General features: G+C 40.9%; 1 long non-coding RNA gene across 1 annotated transcript in view; it reads right to left on the reverse strand.

Annotated features, from left to right (window-relative positions):
• Positions 1-945: 945 nt before the first annotated feature.
• LOC122462770 overlaps positions 946-27,899 on the reverse strand; it is a 62,254-nt gene continuing 35,300 nt past the window's right edge. Inside the window, exons 3-4 of the long non-coding RNA XR_006285522.1 lie at positions 5,600-5,752; positions 946-2,823 (exon numbers count right to left, since the gene is read on the reverse strand). This is a non-coding gene — a long non-coding RNA (uncharacterized LOC122462770). The remainder of the gene's footprint in view (positions 2,824-5,599; positions 5,753-27,899) is intronic.

Below are 27,899 nucleotides of genomic sequence, written 5' to 3' on the forward strand. Positions count from 1 at the left end.
CTTGTGATTCTCTAGAATCCTAAAGCCAGCACTTACGCTGTGGGCCTGATTTACAATAAGAGCAATGTGATATGATGCATTAGCAGCAACTTCAGTGCAAATGCTCATTTTTTAATCTGGCATCCAGGGGAATGCACATTGTGACAACACAAAGAGAGGGTGACGGAGAGCCTCAACATTTTATTAATTTCTTTGCAAATATTATTTGTTCTCCAAGTCTCAAGTGCTACATTTTCTTCCTCTGGAGAAGCTATTCTAGCTTTTGGGAAGCCTACTTTGTATAGCCTGCCCTTCCACATCCCTAATTGGATCTTTCAATGGAAAGAAATGTTACATCCATTTTACAGTTTCAGCAAGGTGAGAAGTAACATTTTATGATTTAGTGTCTTCCTTAGCAGTGTAGCATAACCACAAGTAAGTGCCATCCATCTCTGGTATATACACTATAATATTCACACCTGCTTGGATATGAATTCATGACCTTCTCTATACATTAGATATTAGGAGTTCTTGAGTGTTACTGTACTTTGTCAAAATAAAACCATCTCCCCATAGAAAAGGGACATTGTAAATTAATATGAAAATAAAAGAGCTCAGCATCTTTCCAAACCCAGGACGTCGTGACCACAATACAGAGTTTCTTGCAACAATAACACTACAAATAATAGCCCTTTTATATTCACGGAATTAAAAGCAATCAACGTGTAGTAATCTCTGTCAATGTGGCTTGTCAGATATTTTTCCAAAAGCTTACTAGGCAATCTGTGATAGGTTTCAGTGTGACTTTATTTAACACCACAGTCACTCATGCGTGGTCTGTCATGAGTTGCTTCTTACTTTTTTCTGCGGATGGTTCAACTTCATGGAGTTTGTTGTCATTGTCAAACCCAATATACCATTTCAGAAGTTTGCAAAACATCAATCTTTTTTTTCTTTCCCCAAAGGTGAATCACTTAACTCCCCGTTTCCATTAAAAAGAAGATGAAGAACAACAACAAAACCCACTGCATTAGAAAGGAAACCTGTACAATGTACCTATCTATCTTAAGTAATTATATGGTCCCTATTACCACACTCTCTGAACACCTCACTATCTTTCAAGTATTTATTAGAAATACTGGTGTTATGTTCATGGCATACACACAGAGAAGTTGGATAAAACCATAATATTATCTTTCTGGAAGGTTGCAATGTAACCATACTTAATTGTCCAGAACCCTAACGCACAAGAACCAAAAACAGAGAGAGGCAAAGCAGGCTGCTCGCTTAGGCAAAAAGGCACTCTCAATCCACCCTGCTCTGGGCTGGCTCTTTGCAGACTGAAGACCCAGAGCCCCAGAGCCTGCAAGAAGGACCAGGAATCCCTTTAACTTAAAGTGATGCACAGTTTTCAATATACAGGAACTGGTTCAAAACTAGGATAGCATAGATTAGTTCTGTCTCCCTTTCTATGTATATAGGGTCAGATTTTTAAGTACCCAGCACCCAAAACCGAGACCAGAGTTCCAAAAGTGCTCAGTACCCAACAGCAACCTTGGCACCAAATTTTCAAGATCACAGCACCCACAATGGATAGCTTTCTAGGAACCTACTCCAAAGACCGTTTAATCAATGGAAAAACTCTCATTGACTTCAATGGGCTTTGGATCCAGTCTTGGGTTTTCTTCCTTAAAGAATGCTGTAGTTATTGTAACAGTGAAACTCACAGCTATTCCAGTTAGTAAATTTGTGTGTTTATTATGCTTTAACCTGAACTTGCCCTTTGGAATCCACATCGAGTGCTGGATTTCAGAGCAAACCTCTCTCAGAACTGATGGACTGGCAGCATTGATTTACAGGGGTTTGTATGGCGATACACAGCGGTGATATTTATGGGCATGGATGGCCGACAGAGATACAAGCACATAGCTGAAGGTGAGCAGCACTGATTAATGGCATGGATTATTAAAGCAGGTCAGGCAGCAATATTAATAATCAGTAACAACATAAACTATCTTCAGGAAAAGCATGAGGCTAGGAATCAGTGCAAAGATGGGTTTCTTCATTTCTATTTGCATAAGAAATAAAAATGTCCTGGCCTCTCATGCATCATTTTGCCAACTAGAGACAGCTGGATAGTCTGGTCTGAGGTCAAATCCAGCTATGGTAAGCTGCTTCTCCTCTCTTACTACGGTCATAAAAAGGGGTCTGGAGTAAGTGCTGAATTTTCCAGAGCTACAGAGCAGATATCCAAGTATCAGCACCCTAACTGGGACCAGGTTTTCAAAAGAGCTCAGTTCCCATTTAGGCACTGAAAGGTGGGCCATGTTGCAAAAGAGCTTAGGCACCTGTGTCAGCTGTAGCCAGCTTTTCAAAAAGATCTCAGGACTCACTGTGCTCAGCTCTTTTGAAAATCTGGCGACTTAGTTTGTTGCCTAAATGGGAGCTGACCCTATTTATCTGATCTGACAAAATATATCTATATTTACATCTCTATATATCTTGTGTACCTTCCAGTCAAGTGTGTTTTAAAATGCATGTTTTAAAAAATGGTTTGCCCTCAAAACACAAAAATGTGGCATACATTTCTTGGATATAATCATGTATAATTTGACAGGAAAAAACATGTTTAAATTGTCTAGAGCTCCATCTGGATTTTCTTTAAAGACAGGCACAACAGAGGCAGATGCCTCTAGAAAATATTAAAGTCACTTGCCTTGCCTCTCTGAATTATTCTGAGTGCATCATGGATAGATCTGAGGATCTGATGCATATTAAAGGAAGGAAGGTCTCCTTTCGGGAAACGGTGGATAAAAGAGCTCTCCAGCGGCCAAGTCCCTGGTTCTGAATGAAGCAGAAAGAAAAAGCTCATTAATCATCTATCTGCAACTTTGTCAATAACAATCATTCTTGGGCCATGGATCAATAGGCAGGGTCACAGCACTTAAGTCACTCATCACAGTCTTCCTTTCCAAATACCGGTCTACAAATGCTACTTCCAGAAAACTTGGTTAAAAAGAGTAATTAATTGTGATTTGAGAGTGCTTCCAACCTGGCATTTATTGTGTTATGGGACACACACCTCTATTATTGTATCTTATGTAGCAAAATTACAAAGTGCCCAGGACTGGCTCTAACCACTCTATACTCTGAGAAGCCCTCCCTTCCTAGTTTCTTTCTTTTGTTCTTGTTTGATGGCAAATCTTGAGTACTAGTTCCAGAAGAGTGGGCCCGAATGCTCTCGTTTCTTTTTCACAAGTGACATATGGGTGCGGGCCTTGCACTCCCCATTGATGTGGAATGATATAATTGCTATGTGCAAGTTCCCAAATGATACTGCACATTCTTTACTTTTTTGTTGTTGGTGCTTCAACAATGAAATGTTGCCATGTTGCTCACAATACATGGGCCACAGCAATTTACCAGTGTCACTCATATAGCAGTATGAATTTGCATGGCGATTTACAAGACAAAAGCTGAGTGCATCCCCGCAATAAAGGGAGAGAACATGCAGTAGGGGAGAATGACAATGAGAGTGAAGGCAATATAAGAATGCAGTAACTTTGAAGGCTGAATCATGTTTTGATGGTTACATGGTAGGGTTATTTTATACACACTCACACACACACACACTGAACTATAGCCTCAGTTGCACTCCACCATGATATAAATGGCGATAATTATATATGTACTAACAAGCATGAAGGGACAAAAAAAATCGGAAAAAGCTAAGGCACAAACTGAGTTACAGCTAGCAAAGGCCAAAAGAAGAGGTTCTATAAATACATTAAAAGCAAGAGAAAGATGAAGGGTAGTGTAGGTCCCCTACTTAGTGGGAAAGGAGAGTAACAACATGACGCCAAGAAGGCTGAGAGGTTTAATGCCTATTTTGCTTCTATCTTCACTAGAAAAGTTAATTGTGGTCAGATGCTTAACACAATATGAACAAGGGGGAAGGAACACAAGCCAGAATAGGAAAAGAACAGGTTAAAGGTTATTTAGATAAGTTAGATATATTCAAATAGGCAAAGCCCAATGAAATTCACTCTAGGGTTCTTAAAGAATTACCTGAAGCAATCTTAGAGCTGTCAGTGGTTGTCTTCAACAATTGATGGGCATGGGCGGCAGGTGGAGCCCCCCTTCAGGGAGGCTAGCCCCCAGCGCCACCCCTTCTGCCCACCCCCCTCAGAGGCCGGAGCCATGAGCTTCCCCCCACTTGGAGGAGCACTGAGCAGCTCCCACCTCGGCTGGAGGAGCCCCGGGCCAGCCGCAGCCGCGCTGCACCTCCCCTCCCCAGACCCCAAGCCACCCCAGGGAAAAGAGTCTCACTCTCGTCCCGAAGAAGCACATGCAGGTTCTGGGGCAGCTGAGGACTGCTACCTCAGGTGCCCAGGAACTCACATGGGGCATAATAAAGCAGAAACTTCCCCTGACAAACCTGCAAACAGGGGTCCGGCAGCTTCATCAGGGGAGGCTGAGCCTCCCCTGGATTATTATACCCACCACCCATGCTCATGGAGAACCAGTGAGGTCCCACAGGGTTGGAGAAGGGCAAACATAGTACTTGTCTTTAAAAAGGGGAACAAAAAGGACCTGGTGGATTATAGATCTTGCAGCCTAATGTTGATACCTGGAAAGATACTGGAACCAAAGAATAAAAAATTTGCAAGCTCTTTGAGGATTATAGGTTGATAAATAAGTAGTGATTGACTTAATCTGTAGCAAGGGAGATTTAGGTTAGATGTTAGGAACCCCTTTCTTACTGTAAGGATAGTTAAATACTGGAATAGGCTACCAAAGAAGGCAGGGGAATCCCCATCATTGGAGGGTTTTAAGAACAGGTTAGATAAACACCTGTCAGGGATGGTCAATGTTTACTCAGTCCTACCTCAGCACTGGGGGATGGACTAGATGGTCTCTCGAGGTCCCTTCCAGCCCTCTATTCCTATGATTCTATGTACATACAAACATTATATATATATATATATATGTATGTGACTAGAATGTATTCATCACTTTACACTCCTTGATTGAGTTCTATTCTATATATATTGCTCTCATCACCGTAGTATCTGAGCACATATGAAGTGAGTTGGAGTCAATCATGGAAGGATACGCATTTGTACTGCCACAGACAGTGAAGGCTGACATGCATTGTTTATGGAATCTTTCCTGTCAAAGTATGCTGTTTTTGAATATCCTGTTTTAATGAATGAAACCATTACCTGTCAGGTAAGACACAGACCTACATGCTACTTCCTTGACAGAATACAGTTTAATTGTTATCATGGTGAATATCCAACTCTACATTGTAAAAAACGGAGTTGGCATGTGCTAGTGTGGGGTCAGATAAAAACGAAGCTTTGATTTTAAAACAAAATTGGGGGCGTACTTGTGCATCTAGTGTATGCAAGAATTTATACAGTTTCCATCATGGGGAATCATTACATTAGTCACACAAAAGTCTGAATTTTTTAAAAAATGCAGGCCGTGTGGTTTTGACGGGTGGTGGGGATGAAGAAGGTAGAGCGCTCACTGTCAAAGCTGGAAAGCAGTAATGCAAAAATGAAGCCATTCTCTTATTATTTGTTGAAAAATATGAGGTTTAGCTGCATCTTACCATGGAGACAGTGTCTTGTTTTGAGTCCTAAACTTTTTCTAGCAGTTAAAGACTGTTACACTAAGTAACAGGGGAGTTGGAAATCAGTAGACATGGGCAGGAACTGGATTTTCCATTGTATGGCTTTTTCCACAATTCTGAATTTTTTCTGTTCTGAAAAAGAACAAAAAAAGCATTATTTTCAAGAAATGAAGAAGAAAAAAGTCCTGTTTGTATTGATGGAAATGTCTTGTTTTGATAAAATTGAAAGATTTCGTCCTGATTTTGATTTTTTTTTACATTTTAATAATTCTCCATTCTGATATTTTTGTCATGAGAAAATTTTGTCTAAATTGACATGCTTTGCTTTTGATTGAATCCACTTTTTTGTTTTTTACAGAAAAATGTTTTTCCATTGGAAGATTTCTGACCAGCTCTAGAATTTAGTTAAAATGGTAAATGAAAAACTAGATTCAAATCTCAGTTACAGAAGTGCATAACTGAATTAAGTTCAGTGACTTCATTAGACTCACTTTGCATTGTCACCAGTGTAGCTGGGAGCAATATTTTGCCCTAGATTTATAATAAAAAATACCAATGTAGATCAAGATCAAACAATCCTCCGAGTCCCAGGTAAGATAGATAAATAATTGGCACAAGAGGGCTGAAAAATATTGGAAAAAGAGAAAGAACTTAATATGAAACTTCATGGAAAATTTCTCATGGAGTTTAATGAAGTTAACAGTAGTGATTTTAAGAGATGGCACAATCATTTATTATTATTTATTTGTACTACTTTAGTGTCTAGAGATCCCAACTGAGATCAGAGACCTAGTGTGCTCGGAACTGTACCAACACTAGAGCTGGTAAGGGACTGATTTTTTCCCCTTCAAATATTTCAGGTTTTTGTAAAAAAATGAAATGCTCAGATTATTCACTGTTTAGCAATGAAAATGTTTCTGGTTTTGGCATTACAAAATAAATTATTTTTTGGTTTTCAATTTTTTTTTAATGAAGGTGCAAACGTATATGGAATGGAGATTTTTGGGGGAGAAAATTCCTGTTTAATCGAAAAGCCATTTTCTCATTGAAAGAGAAGATTTTTGACCAGCTATAAGAAACACATAGTAAAAGACAGTCCTCCCCGGAATTACACACAGTCTAAATAGGCTAGGTAGACAAAGTGTGGGAGGAGAAATAGAGGCACAGAGAGGTGACTTCACCAAGGTTGTAAAGCGGCTAAGCGGGAGACCCAGGAATAGAACCCAGGTGTACTTCCTTCAAGTCTGATCCCTGACCACTGAAGCTTGCTTCTGATTAAAATGGAGAAAAAAATCTTTCTAGAAAAAAGTGGCAGTGAAGTAGATTTTTTCTCAAGCTTTCAAGAAATGTAATGCAAAAGCTGTCTTAAATATTCTGTAACTATATGGAATTTCACAGTAATTCTGATGAGATTGAATGGAGTTTTATCAGAAATCTTTCTAAATGTTCAGTAAAGTGCTTCTTTGAGAATTTTCAGCCATGTAGTCTGAAAGGAAGTCATTAGGCCAAATTCTGCCCTTAAACTACAGTGGCATGACACCAGAGCAAGAGAGAAGAACTTGTCTCAGAAACTTCACAACCATGGTTTAGATCCAGGATTTGGGCTTCACTCTTTTCAAAACCACACCTTGGGCCTGAATCTCCTCCCTCTTAAACCACTCAACTCCAATGGAGTTACTCCTGACTTACATATACCAGTGTAAGAGGAGACTCAGGACTGTCATAGTCAGGTAAATTTCATTCTGGTGTATCAGTCTCAGTCTGATACAACACTGTGTTATTCCAGTTTTACACTTGTGCAATTTCAAATTTGCTACACTGAGATACAATTGGAATAACATAGTAGTTAATCAGGCCCTTGATATTTGAGTGGACTCAGCAACTCTAGCTCCCCCAACCATTCTGTTCATCTATCCTTAGATCACAGAAATCAGCAATGGAAAACACTTATTTTAGCTCACGTACTCCCTGTGCAAGATGCATCTTCAAAAATCCTCATATCACAGTTTTTTTAGGGAACTGAGAGTGGGGCCAGTTTTGAAAGCCATTGCTATACAGGTGTCGGAAGGAACATAAGAACAGCCATATTGGGTCAGACCAAAGGTCCATCTAGCCCAGTATCCTGTTTTCCGACAGTGGCCAATGCCAGGTGCCCCAGAGGGAATGAACAGAACAGGTAATCATGAAGTGATCCATCCCGTTACCCATTCCCAGCTTCTGGCAAACAGAGGCTAGAGACATCATCCCTGCCCATTCTGGCTAATATCCTTCATGAACTTATCTAGTTCTTTTTTGAACCCTGTTATAGTCTTGGCCTTCACAACATCCTCTGGCAAGGAGTTCCACAGGTTGACAGTGCGTTGACAAGGAACATGCTAAAACATGCTCCCATGCTGATGGTTTATTGGAATTAAAATGAAAGCACATAAAAATGTCTCTTTAGTTTGTAATATCCTGTTCTAAGTCCATTCAGCAACAAAAACATGCATTTTTTTAACTGATTAATAATTCATGTGCTTTGTAAATGAGGCCAGTTCATATGACCACAATTGTCATATCTCCCTCCTTCTGGACTTTGAGATTAACCAATAAACAATCATTTTGGGGTTAATTTGTTTGGTATAATGTGTATATTAGATTGCAAGAAAAGGAAGATTCATACTCAAATACACGATTTGAATGTGAAGATTAGTGGATGTGGGAGCATTCAGTGTTGCTTTATGTTTCATGGCAGTAATTGTCCAGAAATATTAAAAATACACAAGGTAACAATCTGTTCTAATATCGCAGTCACAAACTTGCTATTATCTAAGAACATACAGATGCTCTTAATGGTGTGATGTGCTGACTGCTTGAGATAATTAATTTCCATGTTCCTGTTGAGCTAGAATCCTGAAATTTGGCTCAGTCATTCATTGTGGACTGCTGAGTACAGGAAATTTTTTTCCAAATTTGAAAACACATCTTGCCATTAGAAGTCAGCCAGTTTTATCAATGGCTTTCAATTTTTAAGTGGCTTTATTTCCACATTGGGGTGGGGAGGAAATCAAGTCTCCATTTTGAAGAAATAAAAGTAATAGGAGGCCATCTAATGATCAGATTCAAGACAAGAAAATTGTAAAAGATGAGAAAGTATCTCAGTTTTCCACATGCCTAAATAACACACAGAGACTTATGAACTAATGCAAAATGAGATGAAAACAAAGCAAAAATTGGCAGTGTATTTAATGAGCGGCTACCGGAGAAAGCCAAGAGTTACCGTAGCTCTGTTTAACTTTGCATTTGCATGGCAATAATGATGACAACAAAGCCATTAAAAGTTGCCATTTACCTAGAAAATCCTTTAATCCTTCTTTGCAATATTTGCAATACTTCTTCATTCTAAATAAAAGGAATATATCAAATACCATAAACAAGGTAAAAAAAAGTTTAAGGATGCTCACTTTATTCAGATTAATTTCCACAGCGTGTATAAACTCAGCCAATAAAATTTATAAAATTTTCACCGTGGGGAGAAAAAAATGTCATGGGATAAATCCATAGCATAAAAGCAATGAATATATTTCCATTCCTGCAGCGTACCGAGCGCTGATACTTTGTTAAGGTGATGCTAAGGCTAAGAATACATACCACTAACTTAACGGAAAAAATCATTCTGAGAAGATTGTATTTTAATAATAAATAATAATGATACCTAGGAAAATACAGAGATAAGGTTAAACCCGTTTGAAAATCGGGCTTTTGTGCTGTTAGCTTAAATAGAATAGTGAAAGCATACTCCAGATCATGTTAGATTTCAAGCAAATGTCTTGCAGCTGCTAGGATGGGATAGGCAAGTTATTGCTAGGTATCATAGGTTATGATAGTACATTGTACATCTCAAACAAGGTCAGTAATGCTCATTACTTTTTTTATGTTGGTTGTGTGTAATCATAATAACACTGCTATCGCCACAAAATGTTGGCTTCATACATTATCCAGACTGGTATTGAAACTTCAGCCAGCCTCCTTTGATGAGCTGACCCATGCTCAAACGCTGACGCTTGGCAGTGGGCCCGCATCAGCGGTCTAGCAATCTAATTTTAAATACACTCTTTGAAACAGTGCAGTGGGAAATGGCTTCCATCAGCTGAAGAACACGAATGTGCATGATAAACATTACTAGCAGGCTGGGGTCTGAGCACCCAATTTCTGCTGATGCTTCAAAAACCAGGTGGAGACGCTGAACAGTTCCCATGGGATAATCAGGATGTGCCTCCTGAAGGCAGCAAAGGCATGGCTTTGACATGAGCTTAGAGCCTTAAAAATGCAGCAGTGTAAAAACTGTAGACGTGTGTTAAGCTTCTTTTTCCAGCCCTCTCTTCAAAGCTTGCAATAATAGCTTAGTGGGTGTCAATTGATGGTAAATAGCAGCCCCTGGCTAGCATGGCTCAGGAGCAAAAGGACATGGAGAAATGAGTAATCATCTCACCTCTGTGTATCCGGAGATCCAGATTTGTTACCAGGGCAGTTTGAGGAAACTGTGCCACACCTAGGCAAGACACACTGCAGTATGTAGATAACATTGCACAAAATCAGCAGCTTCTGTCCAAGAAAATATAGCAAGCCAGGATTCAGCTGTATTTTAAGAAATGCTTAGAGAGCACTAAGAATTGCACTACGCTTTACTCTAGCCTGCTATTTCAGGCCCTGCTTTTAAAAGCTTTACCCATGAGTAGTGTCACAGTTATAGGGCTAGCTGCACCTATCTCCCCTTCCTCTCAGAATGTACCCCCTTTGGTGTCTAGGCTTATATTTTGACCTATCCCGGGGTGGAATTTTGCAGTTCTCCCAGTCTTAGACTGAGCCCTGAGCTTCAGATCCCTGTGTACTGATTGTTCTTACCCAGCAGGACCAACTGATTTCAGGTACCTGCAGTTCTTTCCTTCAGGAGTCAGTGAGCAGTGGTATACAGTGATCAGACAACCTTCTTTTAAGCAAAGTACTGGTTATTTTTACAGTAAGAACACAGCATTTAGAGAAAAAAGGATTTAAAATAGCAACAGTTTACATGCATGTCTATCTTCCCCCAGTGCTTAATTTGTGCCAGGCCTTGCCAGGGCTGAGCCCCGGCACCTCTAGATTTGACAGTTCATAGTCCTGGCACCTCTGGGTGTGCCGTGTCAGTTATGAAAGTTAAAAAAAAAAAATTGCTTGAGCCCCGGCACCTCTTTCATTACAAATTAAGCACGGATCTTTCCTAATGGCTTAACACCCCAAAGGTAAGTAAGGCAGGCCTACCTTCTTCAGATGCCCCCCTTTGGGTGCTGTGTCTCAGTCTGGTTCTCCCCAACAACTACTACCCTTCTCTTGAGAGACTGTCCCTTTTAAAACTGATATAGTCTTTGTTTCTTCTGTGTTCCTGGGCCTTAGCCTTTCTGAACAGAACCAGACCTATAGGGTTAGCAGGAGATTGAGGCTGAGTCTTTGCCATTGTCACTTAACAGCCCTGAAATGTTTGTTTGCTGATTCGTGGCTTATCTTGAGACATTCTTTCCCCTTCCTACTTGCTTTTCCTCACAACCCCTTCTTAAACTAAACCAATATGTTCATATAGTAAACATCCCAATTAATAGGTCAACAAAGAGCAATGAGAAATTTTTACAGAGCAGCTCCACTTCCATCACAAGTAATTCCTTAATCTGTGAGCAGTTCATTAAGGTTAGATGGGGCTATTAGAGGAATAAGGCATTATGATGTGCATAAATGACAGAATCTGGCCTGCCACAGTTAAATCAAAAGAAAAAGAAGCCTAACTATAAATAAAAAATGTGCCATATTCTGATCTCAGTTACATTTATCTACATTTCAAGGAATTCCACTGAAGTCAGTGGAGTTACTCCACATTTATAATGGTATAACTAAGATCAGGATTTGCCCTATGGTTTAACATTTAATTAAGTCAATACTAGATGTAACATTTTATTTCTCCTTTCTCTTTTCTGGTTTAGATCATAGGTTCTATAAAAGAAATTCATATACCAACATTACTGGCTCTACACTGTATACAATATATCATAATAAAGGCTATTATTGTGTGGCAATAGTGGAAATGCTGTTACAATGAATAGCTGAGCAAATAAAAACAACCAACAGGTGGGAAATTAGAATGGGACTGCTGTGACATTTCTGGAATTCTCCCAATGGTGCAGCAGACAAGGAAGGCAACTTTTTATTGAAAGGTGGATGGAACAAGTCTCGGTTAGCCCTGGCACATATAACAACTGCTTCACATGCGTACAGATGTACTTTAATTTTGGGAGGATGTAAGTGAGAAATCTCTCTGGTGAATGGACTGTTACTTACAGAGAATGAATTAAACCACCCTTATGTTGAATAGTACCTTTCCCCCCGGGGTGCTTCCCCGGGAATCAGTGAAACCATTTGTGGAATAAGGTACTGCTTAGAGGAACTGAGTCAGAATCTGACCTATAATAAATAACTTTTGATCAAAGGTTCCTCCCACCACACCCACTGCCAGCCTCCTCAGAGTACTATAGAACTTCAGTGAAACCAACATAAAAAACAACATTATTGTTATATTCCTTGCATGCGCACACATGTACATGCATTCATGAGAGGAACATGGTCAGTTATTTTAGACATTTATCTATGGATATCTTGCCAAAATCCTGTCTGAATCAAAACTCTCATTGAAGCCTCTGGGCAAAATTCTACCCTTACTTGTGCATATATATGTAAACCTGAAGTAACTCCGTTGGATTCAGTGGCAACCCTTCACACATGCACCAATTATCTGAGAGGAGAGTCTAACCTATGTGGAGTATTTGGAATTTGGCCTACTATTTGTAACATCCTCTCAGTGGCCTGAAGAACCACATTTCACCGCTTAGCTTGGTCCTGTTCTATGTGGAGAATATTCATCTTTTTTTCTCTGTTTTTCTCATGGTGCACAGTGAACACTGCTCCTTTTTCATTTATCTCCTTGGTCCTGCATTTCTCTTTATCTTCCAGACTATTCAATAAAGGGCTCTGTTGTCATTTTGTGCTCCATAACCCAAGCTGTAATCCTCTGGCTGTCCTAGTCCCAAACCACTCTGGACTATCCCTGTTCTTGACAGTGACAGCTTCAATGCTGTATTCTCTAACCAGATAGAGAATTGCTCAGGAATATGGGGCTTGATCTAAAGCCCATTGAAGTCAATGGGAAAATTCCCATTGACTTCAGTGGGCTTTGCTCAGGCCTACAAAGAGCTCCCTCCCTCTGGGTGGGGAAGGGGAAGTGTTGATTTTCCTGCCCATTTGGGCATATGCTTTAGAGCATATCTATGACGGTTTGCAGAAGGAAGTGAAAATTTTTATTTGATTACATTCAGGACTGTTTATGCCATGGCAACATCAAGTTGTACACACTCAGTCGTTCAGTTGTTCCCCATTTCTAAGGCAAAAATGCTGCAGGAATGGTTGAAGGCACTGGATTGGGTTCATAATGGTGGCGCATTCTCCACAATTACAAACAAAACCATGAGGTGATCTCATATGAGTTATGCAAACAGCAGCTTTGATTGACAACCACAAAACATGGTTAAGCCTTGAAAAATTACTTTTAAAAAGAAAAGTCTTGGCAGAAATGAGGACTATGGGTCAAAATACTGGCAAACCTCTGGACTTACAATTTATGCCAAAGCCAACCAAATAAAAGAACAGGCATGGATGTGCAATAATAGCAGCATTAATGTGTGCCCACATTCTGGATGTGGGCAGCCCATGAACAGAGTAGAAATATTCTGTCTCAGGGGCTGTGGGAAACCAACCATTTTCAGGTCAAGGAGAATGTGAATATTACAAAGTTGTGGACCATGACTCCTTGGCAGACCCACAACAGTGCCTCTCAGCCCGAAGTGCTTACAGAGAGATCTCTTCACAGGGCTGAACCTCTAACTGCCTTGAATCTTGGATAGTCATTTACACCTGTACAAAGCGAGTCTAAAATCAAAGAATCATAGTCCTGGAAGGGACCTTGAGCAGTCATCTAGTCCAGTCCCCTGCACTCGTGGCAGGACTAAGAATTATCTAGACCATCCCTGGCAGGTGTTTGTCTAACCTGCTCTTTAAAATCTCCAATGATGGAGATTCCACAACCCCCCTAGGCAATTTATTCCAGTGCTTAACCACCCTGACAGTTAGGAAGTTTTTCCTACTGTCCAACCTAAACCACCCTTGCTGCAATTTAAGCCCATTGCTTCTTGTCCTAGCCTCAGAGATTAAGAAGAACAATTAAAAAATGCTACCTCTGTATGATTTGGAAGCATTGTATACCAATTTCACACTCAGCAGTAAACGAAAACATGAGGTGCAAGGCAATGGAGAACTTTAGGCCCAATGGGTTTTCTCAGCAATCAGGGCTGGGGCAGTCATCCTTTTACAAGCATTGTAGCAACACCATTGATATTCATGCCATTTAGCATATGCACACAGGGGAGGGCGTGTGAAACCGAATGTGACCCCAAGACTGCACATTTTCATCCTGTGTAATATTTTACAAATTCCCCTTGTTTTACTACTGGTTTATTTTTCCCCTGGTGCCAATGACTACATTTGGCTTTTCTTTTTTTTTTTAGCCGGGCATGATAATTTTGCAGTAATCTTTCATAAATCTCAGTGTGCTTCCTGAAAGTAAATGATGGCATAATTTATCACAGTTGAAAATGCATTTTGTAGCATGACAGTGTCATTAGGCATTCTTTTCAGGAGACATGGTAAGTATATACCAGTGTATTAAAGTTACTGTACTGCAGATCTGCTTTGTTGATTTGTTGATTTACTCCTTGTCTTTGGCGAGCTTTCTTTATCATGACAGCCACACAATTGTGCATTTTCACTGAGGAAGTTGGGGGGGGGGAGTATGAAAACAATTAAAAAGGGTTTCTATGTGTTAACTAATTCACGCTGGAAAGGGATCCAATTCAACTGCATTTTTGTACCGATTCATTGCACATTAATTATGCAGTGATCAAAATAATTTCACATGCATAATGCTGACCTCATTCACTAGAGGGCAACAAAACCCTAGCTTAAAAAGCCTCCACCTTCTACTTTCAATGACAGAGCACATTTAATAAGATGCTGCATGGATTTTATAATGAATGCCCTATTAATTTTACATAAGTGCAAAGTTACTTTTGAAAAGCTAGTTAGGCTGTTTAATATACATGTTCTAGCCTAACAGATGCCAGGAAGACATTCTTGCAGTAACCCCCCCAACCTCCCTGACTCCCCTGTGGGTGTGTTCATTTGTGTGAGTATTATTGTTTGACTGAAGTTACCCTACTGAGCTCCATTTAATAAAGCCCTCTCGGAATGTTATACTGTTTTTGCAGATCTAAACATGTGGGTTTAAATGCAGATCACAATGTTGAAATTACTTAAAATTGTAGCAAATGAAAAGTTCCTGTTTACTTGGGTTTTCTATTTGAACTGGAGGGTTCTTTCCTCTTTTTCTGCTGCCTCTTATGGTGTTACCTTAGCATTGTTGCCTTAGGAGAATGCAGATTTTCATAAAGCAGGTGTTTGCTTAACTAACATACAACAGTAAACCTTTGCCTGAAATTTTTTGAAGAGAGATGCTATGAAATCTAAACCAGTTGATATCATCTCTTCCAAGAGTCTGAGAACTAATTAATTTACTATGAGCCAGCACATTAGTCCTGATAATTTAATTTAAAAAGTTCACTCTGCATAATAAGATCTGGTAGCTGGGTCTTCTTCCTGAGTTGTAAATAAGAAGTAGCTATTACTGCTACGGTCTATTGAGAAAGGGTTTTATATACTATGAAAAAATGATTACACACACACAGACCCATCCAGTTGGAAAATAATTTTGCGAATTTGTCTTTTGTCCTTAGATGCAAATAATGGCTAATGCAAATAAAGCCCCAGTGAACTATTTTCACATTGTTTTTAATAGGACAGCCAATACTATATTTAGTCCATTTGTAATAAATATTTTAAGTATAGTTTTTTCCCCTGTTACTTGTTATCAGAGGAAATCATTAAGACCAGCTGAAAACATCCATATTATAAAGGGATTGCTTCCATAAACATGTCCCTGGCCTTTCCTTTAAAGTGATTTCTTCCCCAGGGTTGACTGGATACGTAGAAATGCATCGTTCTGTTTCAGAGCAGCGTGGGGTGGTGGGGGAAGAGATGTACAAATACATTTTTCTATTACACAGTTGACAGCGCCTTGGGAAAACAAGTCTAAGAAATGTGCAACCTTGAAATGTGTGCATGGTGCGAGGGATATTTTCAATGTGAACCCTGTGTTCTTATTTTCAAAGTCCTTAATCATTTGGCTGTGCTGTGCAGGAAGAGCCTACTGAAGATCCTAAAACACACACAGAGTTTGGATTTAGTGTCTTTTGTGTGTGAGTCATTTTATCCTTGTGGAAAGGCAGAATGAAGCATCTATGCTGCACCATCTTGCCGATGCAGTGAAGCTTACACGTTGCAAGCCTAGTTAGCAGTATTCTCTTCCCCAAACAGTACAGTGTGACATGTTCCCCTTCCTGCCAACGTATTTAACAATTTCCTTTGAAATGAAACTCATTATACAAAAGCAGAACTAAATAAAAAATACTCCAGAGAGAGAACAGATTGCTAGATTAGATGTGTATCTTAATTCTTCACAAGAATTAAATATTTAACATAATCACACCACAGGTGACAGGAAGAAGTATACATTGTTTCATTAGACTTAATTAAGCATAAGGAAAAAATCTAATACTCATTCAGGTCTAGCTTTAAAATTGATTACAAAAAACCCCTCCCTTTTTGAACTACCTTTGAATTGAGAGAAATGCATTCTTGCTTTCATTAACCGGGGGAGTCCTAACCTTACAATGTTCAAAAGCTATGAAGAGATAGTCTGTTACATTCAAAAGCCCATAGCTGACTGTGGCTTTACACCATAAGGTTAAGGACAAAGCAAAAGACCTGACATTTCTAGCACTGCTGACTTATAATGCAGAGCTCCTTTTGCTATATTTGTATAAACAATTATGCTCAGGCCATTTTTTTCCTATTATCTTTTTATGTACTTATTGTTTACAAGAAAAAAGATAGAGCATTTAATTATGAGATGGACCTAATATTCTATAAAAACCATTGCATGCCTGGCATTGACTCTGGAATTCTGCTTACAATTCATGTTAATCCTACTAATAGGAAAAAACAGTTTAGAAGAGATGCTGCTTTGTAATACAAGGCTAGCATTTCATATTATGAATCGTTTGCTGATAGCATTCTGACACCTCTCCCATTTCAGAACTATACTTAGGTGCAGAGGAGTATATCTGCAATGTACAAGAACTAGAGAAACTTCATGGTGTATTACTTACTTTTACAATCATCTCATTTAATGACATGAGTTGGAATAGCTGGGTAAGAGCCCAATCCAGCCCGTCTTTGCATTCATTGGCTCAAGGCCTAAGCTATTATTTATTCACACACTAGATGTGAAATATGAAAAGAAAACACACTAGATGTGAAATATGAAAAGAAAAGCAACTACACAAACCCTCATGTTCATACAGGTAAACTATCCAATTCAGGTTTCAGAGTAGCAGCCGTGTTAGTCTGTATCCGCAAAAAGAACAGGAGTACTTGTGACACCTTAGAGACTAACAAATTTATTAGAGCATAAGCTTTTGTAAGCCTATGAAAGCTTATGCTCAAATAAATTTGTTAGTCTCTAAGGTGACACAAGTACTCCTGTTCTTTTATCCAATTCAGTTGTCCTCAGCTTTGCAGAACAGAAAGCCACTCAGTTTTGAAGGGGAGTTGCAAAGAGCCACAAAGTCACTACTATGTGAGGTCCTTCTAACATTACAATGCCACCTTCACACTTTTATTGTTCAATGTCATCTTGCTGATGCACTGTTACAGCACAAGCATTGCGACTCCGTGAGACATTGCTCCACACTATTTCAAGGCTCTCTGGGACTCCATTTGTCCCTCCCTCCCTCCTGTGTTGTCCTCCTCTGGCTTCTGGGCTGGAACTCTTTTTATTTATTTAGTTATTTATTGAAGAGCAGGAAAACTTGTGTATCAGCGTTTGGGTTCCAGATATAACCTATCCCGGACAACAGGGTTAAAAAACTTATACAGTAGACTCTTATTTTATTAAGTTGAAGCCAGTGGTCCATGCACTTTTCTGTGCATCCGTCTGCATATGCAAAACCCACAACTGGATGCACAAATGAGGCATATGTGTGCTCACAAATGAATATTAAGAACTATTTGCATGTGCAAATATCTAATTTGCATGCATAATTATTGCTATATTTTCACATATGAGACAGAACCTTGAGCCTCAGTTTATGAAAATAGGTCACAAATGCACTAGAGATGTGCCCAAGATACAAATTTGAGATCCAGATGTCAAACACTTGAAAATTCAGGGCTTTTCAACTCAGAGTTTTGGTTCAGCCCATTATAAATATGAGAGAGAAGAAAGTGCCCCTTCTTCAGACTTTACAAAAACTTGACAATGGGCCTCCATGATAACTGGCTTGTGTATCTGGGGAGAAGGCAGCTGAAGGATGAGGTTGTCGAGATGGCTGAGGAGACAGCATCATATGCCATTCAGCCTTATGAGGTATTCAATGGGGAAGCGTGGTCTCTGACAACATTACTTTACTGAGATTCCTAACCTGTATGTTTATATCCAGTGTGCATTAATTAGTTGGCCAGAATTTGTTGCAGTCCCAAGCACTGGACAGGTGACTTCTAGCTATGGGACCCTGCCAAACATCTTAGGATTTGAGGATAGGGCATTTTTTCCCTCGCTGATTGACTGGCCTGTGTGAACTCTCCATGGGTTCCCCTTTCTCCATCACATCAAGCATTAGCTACCTCTCGTCACTTCTAGCCCCCTCATGACCTAATTCCATGCTGCCTATCATCTCTCATTCAGCAATGAGATGTTGACCTCCAGTAGGCCAATGATGCCAGACTTCATGGCCCACGTGTACATTTTTCAAACAACACTTTTGTACTTTCTCCCATGTTGCCCCTCATGCTTGGGAGGAGTTCCTTGTAAAAATCCACAAAGCTTCTTCATTATCCGCCTTCATATCCCATCTTCCAAATCCTCCTTTGCCTTGAGGCCTACATTGTCACGTTTTTTTGGTTAGCCACTGCCTATTACGTGGCCAGTGTTGTCTTCCTGTTTCCTTACACTCCCCGGTTTCTCTCTGTATCCACCTATTGTCTCTTGTCTTATATTTAGATTGCAAACTCTTAAGGTAAGAGCTCTTTGTTTTGTGTATGTAAAGTGCCTAGCACAGTGGAGTCCTGGTCCATCACTGAGACTTCTAGGTCCCATAGGGTGACCAGATCACAAGAGTCAAATATCAGGACACATGGGCGTGGGCAGCCACAGGCACACAACCCCGACCGGAGCCATGGGGGAGGGGAGCGCACAGCCCTAGGAAGCTGCGAGTGGGTGTACGTCCCTGCTACAGCTCCCGCCGCAAGCCACGGGGTAGGGGCTCATGGCCCCAGTTCCATCCCTGGCCACGCTGCTGGCTCAACCCAGCTGACAGTCACTTCACCTCCTAGCAAGGCCAGTGAGTGCGGTCAGGGGAGGGGGCAGGGCGTGGGGGAATGCATGTCTGGGAGGTCTGTGTGTGTGTGTGTGTGTGGCGTTCTGGGCTCTGAGGGGGTGGAGGGTGCTAGGCAGTGGGGGTTTTTGTGTTTTGGGGTGCTAGGCAGTGGAGGGACTATTGGGGGGTGCTGGGCAATGGGTGAGATCTGTGTGTGTCGGGGCACTGGGCAGTGGGGGGGTCTGTGTGGGGCGCTGTGTAGTTGTAGTGGTGGGGCTGTGGGGAAGGGCACTGGGTAGTGGGGGAAGGGGAGATCTGAGTGTTTTGGGGAACTAGGGACTGTGGGCTTCTGTGTGGGGTGCTGGGCAGTTGTGGTGGGGCTGTGTGTGTGGGGGCAGTGGGCAGGGGTGGTGGTGTGCAGGGCGCTGTGCATTTATGGTGGGGGGGTTTTTGCGGGGTGCTGGACATAGCGGGTCTGGGGGGTGCTGGGCGGGGGAGCTGTGTGGCATGGCATGGGCCCACCCCCAACAGGAAGGGGTATGCTGGTACCACAGGGCCAGGAGGACCAATGTGCATTTGGCCATGCCATGCATGCCCCATTGCCCCTGGCCCCCCCCACCCCACCCACCACTCACCTCCTCATCTGAGGGCTGGGGAAGGGGGAGGAGGTGCGGGGTCAGGGTCCAGGCAGCGTTTACCTGGGGCAGCTCCTGGGAAGCGGCTGGCAGGTCCCTCTGGCTCCTAGGATCAGGGGCGGCCAGGAGGGTCTCCGTATGCTGTGCCCGCCACAAGCGCCTCCCCTGCAGCTCCCATTGGCCACGGTTCCCAGCCAGTGGGAGCTGTGGAGCCAGTGCTCGTGGCAGCACCACCCTGGCTGCCCCTCTGCCTAAGGACTGCAGGATCCTGCTGGCTGCTTCCCGGGAGCTGTGCGGAGCCAGGTAGGGAGCCTGCCAGCTAGGGTGACCAGTCCAGCTCTGTGCCAAATATTGGGACAAATAACATCCCAACTGTACATCAGTTGGGACGCAGGACAAACAGCTAAATATCAGGATAGTCCCAATTTTATCGGGAAGTCTGGTCACTCTAAGGTCCTACCACAATACAAATAAATAAATGATCATCTCAATCCCTACCCCTCCCTTTGAGGAGAGGGTGAAAGAGCTCAGGACTATTTCGATCCTGAGCTCTAGGTTAAATTGGCAGGAGGGAGCTAAGAGTTTCTTTTCCTCTTCAGCACTAGGCTTGGTCTTTGTGTTGGTGAACCACACTGGACTTAACCTGCTGAGATGTTAGTGGGCCAGAGCTGTTTGGGATTTCTCCCTCAGTTCTGTCCATTAAACACCTGATAAAAGTTACAGACATATTTCTCTGTGTGATGTCTCATTCACTGTGATGTCCTGGCCAAATCAGTATTTATCTCCAGTGAATAATTTGACCTGCTGTAAATATAATACAAACTAGAAGCCACTGTAAACAGTGTAGAGAATAGAGCTGAAGTGTACATGGGCCACAAGAATTTAAAACAATGGACAAAAGCCAATGCAGTGAAGAGTTAGGCCTTTCTAATATGGAGAATACGCATGAAGGGAAAATCCTTCCAAACAGAAAGTTCAAATGAGAGAATGGGGATATCAGCAGCAAATTAAACATGAACGCAGAGTGTGAATTTGTGGCATAAAGCTAATCTGGGGGTTGTGGTCAGCATTGTAAAGCCTTGGGACTAGTGTTTGTAAGACCCTGGAGGTGATAATTCTTACTTACGCAAACTTAGGCCAGAGTTGACATAGTATCTTTGTGTTAGGGCTCTTCATTGTAGAAGGAGCATCGATAAACTAGAGACCATTGGAAAAAGGGCAATGAAAATGATAAAGTGGATACCTTGCATGTCCTAGCAAGTCACGCTGAGGGAAATGGATATGCACATATCTATGTAACTATAGAAAAGCAGAGACAAAGAGGGGATAAGATAACTATCAATAACTGAAGGTTAGTAACTGACACCAAGGGAGAGAGTAGGGTATTTAAAGGAGGTAAAATATAGATTCCTTAGGGCTAGACTGTAACCTTGTGCACAGCCCTGAGTAAGGGATACTACCTAAGCTAGTTGCAGTAGGTAGAGTGACTCACAGACCTCCTTACCTCCAAATCACAATTCCTCCCCACCTTGTTACTTTGGAGGGAGGGGAGCAGTAATTTGCTGCTGGCCTTTACCAGGAGGAAATTATGACACCCCCCTGGGCCTGTCACATTGGCTTAGCTGCACTGGTTAGTGTATATGGGGGCAGGAGGGAGGTGGAGCTAAGTTTCCACCCATTCCCCCGCCCCCAACCCGTCTACCTGCTCCACACAGAGATTGAGTGCGTTTGCAGCACCTACTTACTCTTACATGCCTAAACGCAAGACACAGGACTGTAATACTCCCCTGGGTGGATAGGAAGTCCAAGACACAGTCTGGCCCTTAATTTTAAATCAGAAAAGGGAAAATTCAGATACACTATCAGAAAAACAATTCTATACTTATTTCCCTGTGGTCAATCAGGCAACAGAACAATTCACCCAGGGAAGTCATTACATCTAAGTGTGTTCAAGGGAACATTAGATGTAATACATGCACGGCTAACAAGCCAGATGTAACCCTTGCATTCATGGCTGGGAGCGAGTGTCCCTTGGAGGGTATCCTGTTAGATATAAACTTTTGTAAAAAAAAAAAGTCTGACACATCAATAAAATGATTCATCTGTTCACATCAGTATGTACCTTGGTATTTTTTGCTTTCTACTTTAAACAAATCATTCCCTGCATGAAGACATCAGAGGAGCACATACTGCAGATAAACATTAACTGACCTGGCACATTCTTTTAGAAAATGGTGTCTGTTGACATTTTTTCTTTTCTTTTAAAGACAAGAAACGAGTTTGGATTATCTACTCATCTATAAAGCCAGAAATGTTTAGTTAGAATATATTAAGATAAATATTTCTGCTCACAATTATATAATTACATTATGGTGACTGAATGTTCAACCCAATCTCACTAAAAATTCTGATTGTCTTAATGGCAGCATCTAGATTCAGGTAATCATTTTAATAATTAGATTAATTTTTGAATTTTAAAATGCAGTCCTTACAGAGGCAAAAATCGCATCCAATGCAAATTAAAGTGGCAGAATAATTTGATTACTACTAAGGGCTCACCTGTTACATATCTTTTTAGACCCTTCATTCCTTATCAGTGTAAGACTGTGAGGCATGTACTATTTCAAGTCTGCATAAAACTAAAAAATAAGATTGTCATCAAACCCTAGTCTTTTAGGCCACACAGGCAAAACTCCCATTGACTTCAGAGGAGTAAGGATTTCACTTTATGACACTTTATGGCATCAGCTGAAATAGAACCCAGATCCACAAAATCCTACCCTAAAAATCACAGGCTTCTAGCACTCCAATTCAAGCAGAATCTCCCTTAGCTTTCAGGAGCATAAGACCTGTGACACTCAGTTGTACAGTTCTGATTTCCTCCAGTCAATAGTGGTGATGCACAAAGAGACTGGACAATTTCTTATAGTGTAATTCCATTTCACTGTTAAGAGACGTGCTTTAATAGCTATATTTTAAATATGTCCAATGTGTTGTTTGCATAGGAGAGAGGGAACTTAGTAATGTTGGTGCTTTTCAAATGTGAATCCAAATACTCATCAGTTATTTAATTTCCAGATGAGTCAGAGTGAGAATGTCAAGGATTAGCTGTCACATTTACACCTGGTCTCTTGCTATAATAATAAACAGCACACTTACATGCCTCTCAAACTACTTCCTCTTATTCCAAAGACTCCATTTGTTCAGCATTTCAAGAACAATTTAGTTGAATCAAAAAAATGAAAAATAAAAATATAAAAAAGCTTCTATTTCAGACTTACATAGAAAGGAATTTGTACATATTACACAACATGTTAACAGATTCTGACATCTTTAGCAACTGAAATGCTGGGAAAAAAAACAGTGAGTGGAATAGGAATACAAAATAAAATATATAAATTCTGATGTCTCCACTACGATAGAGGATCCTCATCTATTATACATGATGTACCAGAAAAAGTCTGCAATAATAATCACATCCACCGTACAAACTTGCTTTGATTACTTGAAAATAGCAAATAGCTCAGAACTTCTTGCTCACCCTAACTATGGGAGTTTTCCCTAAATTTCAGTTTCAGTCATAATTCTCTTCCTGGTTTGTTCAAGAGCGTGAATTCCATCTCCAGTTACTTTGGATTTCCTGGAAATAGAAATGCCAGCTAAAATTGAATATAACAGGTTAACCATGGGCTCAGCGAATGGTTTCTGATAGTACAGTGACGTGTTTTAAGCTTTAAACTTATAGGGCAAAGGAATAAAGCTCGCAAAAGTGAGACATCTTTAAAGCCTCCCATTTAAGCATTTTAGTCACTTAGTTTTCAACCATATTTCAACTATTGAGTTTTGCACGTACTAGGACAGATTTTCAAGAGGGCTTAAGTAGCCACAAATGGGGGCAGAAATTCCAACAAACTTAGCTCTCATTTAGACAGCTAGATTTTCAGATTTGCTCACCATACATCATCTGTACACAATTCAAAAATATATTGAGGTTTGGAAATAACTTAATAAACTCACATAACATTGAGATGAGGCCATGCATAATGAGCCTGATCCAATGCTCACTGAAGTCAATGGGAGTCTTTCCATTGACTTCACTTGTCATAGAATCAGACACTGTATCATTTTGATTTAACGTGATGGCACTTTGCAGCCCAGCATCTCTTTTAATCCTCACTCTTTTCCCCAACCCACGTTAGTGATAGAATTCTAACAGTTAACACTGTCAAATGAAAACTCTGTTCAGAACATGATGGTCATTTGAAAGAGAAAAATACATTATTGTTAAACAAGCTAGCATGTTAGCATTTCTAAAGCTGTAGAAAAAAATGCATGAAGTATGTGTGTGGGGGGGGCTTTCCCCTCCAAGAAAAAGTAGCACAAAATTATTTTGATGTAGCCACTGAAACTAGAGTGACCTTTCATATTTAGTTTTCTTCTTGGAACTAAGGGCAAAATGAACTTGAAATAATGTGCCAGAAGGTGCATAGTGTCCTGAACATATGCAACTAGATAGCAAAGACGCTTCCTTTATAGACAATGGGCGCATTGAATAGACAAGCAGATAGCACATTTACATGAAGACCAAACTGAAGATATAACACAAATCTCAGCCCAGTAAAATGATGAGACAGAACATCATTACCCTAGGAATTTTTGGTTCCTTTGCATCTCTAGATTCCTCCCCACCCAACCACAACAAACAATGGTTCTTACCTCTGAGACCAAAACACAGCCCCTCTCTGAAAAGACAGGGGAACCCACCAAACGAGTGATTTTGAAAGGAGCCTCAAAGCTCCAGTGCAGAAGGGAATTTCTAGCACCTGGTAATGAATCAGTAAACTGCAACTACAAATAAGCCCATTGACTTTTATAGAGAGACAGGAATGAGCAGTGTGGCCTGTAAAGTAGATAGATTAATATTATCCAATAACCACTGCAGAGAAATTTGGTTAACAAAACTCATTCCACCAGACAAATGAGCTGACAGAGAAGTTTCAGGGTGAAGTGATGTTGCCTATTGTAAAATAACTCTTGCATAGATGAGGTAGCAAAGTAGCCAAAACACATGGGAATACACAGATAGCATGCTGGAGATATGGAACACACACCAATGCCTTATACAGCCAATATCTGCACAAATGTCAAATATGGAGGAGGAGTTAGTGTATTTGGTCCTATTATTTTGTTTTTGTTTGTTAAGGATGTAACTATAGTTAGTTTAAAGCAGCTGAAAAGAGCAGCCCAAGGCTTTTTGCTTGCCAGAGCAGAAAATGTTTTAGGTGGAACGGCTAAGCAAAAACGAAAACAAAACATAAGAACATAAGAATGGCCATACTGGGTCAGACCAAAGGTCCATCCAGCCCAGTATCCTGTCTACCGACAGTGGCCAATGCCAGGTGCCCCAGAGGGAGTGAACCTAACAGGTAATGATCTAGTGATCTCTCTCCTGCCATCCATCTCCACCCTCTGACAAACAGAGGCTAGGGACACCACTCCTTACCCATCCTGGCTAATAGCCATGAGTGGACTTAACTTCCATGAATTTATCCAGTTCTCTTTTAAACCCTGTTATAGTCCTAGCCTTCACAACCCCCTCAGGCAAGGAGTTCCACAGGTTGACTGTGCGCTGAGTGAAGAAGAACTTCCTTTTATTTGTTTTAAACCTGCTACCCATTAATTTCATTTGGTGGCCCCTAGTTCTTATATCATGGGAACAAGTAAATAACTTTTCCTTATTCACTTTCTCCACACCACTCATGATTTTATATACCTCCTTCATATCCCCCTTAGTCTCCCCTTTTCCAAGCTGAAAAGTCCCAGCCTCTTTAATCTCTCCTCATATGGGACCCATTCCAAACCCCTAATCATTTTAGTTGCCCTTTTCTGAACCTTTTCTAATGCCAGTATATCATTTTTGAGATGAGGGGACCACATCTGTACGGAGTATTCAAGATGTGGGTGTACCATGGATTTATATAAGGGCAATAAGATATTCCTGGTCTTAGTCTCTATCCCTTTTTTAATGATTCGTAACATCCCGTTTGCTTTTTTGACTGCCACTGCACACTGTGTGGACATCTTCAGAGAACTATCCATGATGACTCCAAGATCTTTCTCCTAATCAGTTGTGGCTAAATTAGCCTCCATCATATTGTAAGCCCCCATCAAAAACGGGGGGAAAAGGGGGCAGGCTGGCCAATCCAGAGCAAAAATAGTAGGCTAATCAGTGAGTGAGACGAAAAAAAGATACCAAGCTGTTGTCCAGGACAACTGCCTTTGCCCAGCCCTAGAATGGGCCCTGGCAGCTGAGGGGAGTGAAATATGCTTGGGGACTAGAAATAATTAAAAGTTATACCTAATCCAATGATTGCTGTAGAACCAAATAATTTCCTGGCTGACAAAAAACTTCAGAAAATATATATCTATCTATATCTATATTAAAATAATATTGGACCAGGCCCTTATAGAAACACTATGGTCCAGGGCCTGGTATAATGCCCATTGTGATCAGTTGGAGTTTTTCCATTTGCGTCAGTGGATTTTGATTCAAGCCTTGTAAAATAAATGAGTCAAAGCAAGCAGACATTTAGAGGGTATATTTTCAGCCAAGCTGAGTCCAGGCCGCCCTTTGCAGGTACAAGTTTTAGGGTGTAAATTGTGCCAGCAGCAGAGATTGGCCCACCTGAAAATATCATTTAAAGAACTGAAGAATCCTGTAACAACCTGCACATCATGGATTTACTGCAAAGATAAGTGGTATTCTGTGCTATCACTGATCACGAATTATGAAACTGAATATAAAACACAGTTATATATTCATTATCTTACTGTAAAGCTTTGTGAACCATTTCCAAAATGCCCAAATCCTCCCTCCTGCCCAAAAAACGTGAAGTAAATCTAGGGCTCTTATTCCTGACCTGGAGCTCCTTCTATTTGACTACCTTTGACGTCAGAATCCAACAAATTATTGGAAAGCAAAGGACTGATATTGCTATATTGTGTTTATTGCCTTGAGCAGCATTTTAGTGTTATCAATACACTAAGTATATTATTTATCATAAATCTGACATACGAATCTCCCCTAAATGAAGGTGATTTGCTCTGGATGGAACACGGCACTATTCACTTTTTTAACACAAATAGTAAACTGATTACATACACTCAATAATGTTAGACGTGTTAAAATCAAGCATCTTAGTTGCACACAGAGCAGATGGTCTATTCCTAATCCTGGGCACGATTACAGGCATAACAGATATAGTGGTTCCCATTTCAACAGAAAGGGTAAGTTGTTGATGCACAGACAAGGGATTTGTCCAAGGTCATACAGTGAGTTGCTCTTACTGTCTACTGGCAATAATCATTTTCATCCACAGATTTAGTTCTTGAGAAAGACATGCTGGCATGGATTCTCCCAGCCATGACAGTCCCGTAGCCAGCTGACAGAGATTTTCCCCAGACTCTGCACGGGATGGATGTAGGGGGCCCCATGTAGGAACACAGATGCAAACCCCCTTCATAAGCCTCAGCACAGGGAGCAGACCAAGGGTGGGGCTAGGAATAGGAGGGGTTTGTTGGTAGCATAAAGAGCTGTGGTCATTCAGGGAAGCTCTTGGTTCTGGAGCTGCCCACGTGTAGGCCAGCTAAGGCTTCTGAAGCTCTGAGAAGCTCTCAGGCTGTTTCAGCACCCACAGCAGCCCAGAATCGGAAAGACACAAAGATGGCTTAAAACTGCCTTTGCTCCAGGTCCCCTGGGGCTGTGAGTTCTGCACTGCACCACCTGAAATTGCAGCACAGAATCCCATTCACTATTTTCATTTCTTCAACATCAAATCACTACTGGACTCCTTACTTGTCTCCCTAACTGAGGATTACAGGGATTCAGGGATTTCCTGATTGCTCTTTCTGCCCCTTCGTTATGATTTCCATATATCCCAACTCTTTGATCTTTGCATGGTACGATAGATGGTGGTTTGCCCACTAAGCCATAAGGGGAAGTCAGAAGACATAACATCCATCTTCAGAAAATGAAGC

This window comes from Chelonia mydas, chromosome 13 (genome assembly GCF_015237465.2).
Source record: "Chelonia mydas isolate rCheMyd1 chromosome 13, rCheMyd1.pri.v2, whole genome shotgun sequence".
Classification (NCBI taxonomy): domain Eukaryota; kingdom Metazoa; phylum Chordata; order Testudines; family Cheloniidae; genus Chelonia; species Chelonia mydas.